Raw genomic sequence first — 1019 nt, forward strand, 5'->3', positions numbered from 1 at the left:
CCCGGGGGACAACCGGGTCGTCCTGCTGTCCTCTTGCCGCCTGCCCGGCTGTCTGGGCTCGGCGCTAAGCGCCTCCTGCCTCGGTGTACGCCGCCTCAGCGGGCCGGCCCTTGGCTTTGCCTGGCTACCGCACTGCGGGGTGGCAAGGCCCGGGCTGCCTGGAGGCCTCCCCGTCTGGTGCTCGGCGGCCGGGAAAGGGGGAGTGAAGTTTAGGAAAAATAGCGGGGGTAATACTGGCAGAGCGAGCTGGGTCTTCATCACTGACGGAGCCAATTATCTCAGTGATTTGGAAGCGCTGTGTTGGGCTCGGTTTGGGATGAGTGTAATGGAGAAAGCAAACAATCAATGCTTCATGTGCCCAGCAGGCACTGGGAATGAAGTGCTTGGGATATTGCCAGGCAAAGAGGACAAAAGTGATGCGTGACCATTCCCTTGGGTTGCAAACGCCTTGTGGTGATGTGTTGCCCGCATATGCGGTGCATCATCTACACCACATGAGGATTCATGCACATGAGGATGTGAGGATACACACATGAAGATTTTTCAGTCCTGTACATGACTGAAATTTTTAAAGTTGTTAAGATTCCCAAACCTTTTTTTTTTCTTTGTTTTTTCTTTTTTTCCCCAAGTTCTAATAAACTGGGAATTTTTAATTTCAGGCTAGCGGGTTACGATCCCAATTCCCATCATTAAGTTTCCTGGAAACGGCCAGATGTCACCCGATGCTCTCCCCAGTCTTAAAATGGCTTGAAAACCGGCTAACAGTTCTTCAGTGATCTCTCAAATGTCACCATCCCAGAGTTCATCGAGAAGCACTTTATATAAAAAATTCATAGCATTTTCTTGCATACTTAAAGCCTGTTAAAAATGATTTTTTTTTTCTTTCAGTTCTAAGTCTAGTTCCTTGAGATTATTGGTGGGAAAGAAAAAAAAAAAAACAACTTCCATAGAAACAGCAATGCTTTTCATTGAGAAATGCTCATTTTAATTTTGAATTTCTATGAGAGAATATTCTCTTT

The sequence above is a fragment of the Charadrius vociferus genome, unplaced genomic scaffold (genome assembly GCF_000708025.1).
Source record: "Charadrius vociferus isolate BGI_N301 unplaced genomic scaffold, ASM70802v2 scaffold11, whole genome shotgun sequence".
Classification (NCBI taxonomy): domain Eukaryota; kingdom Metazoa; phylum Chordata; class Aves; order Charadriiformes; family Charadriidae; genus Charadrius; species Charadrius vociferus.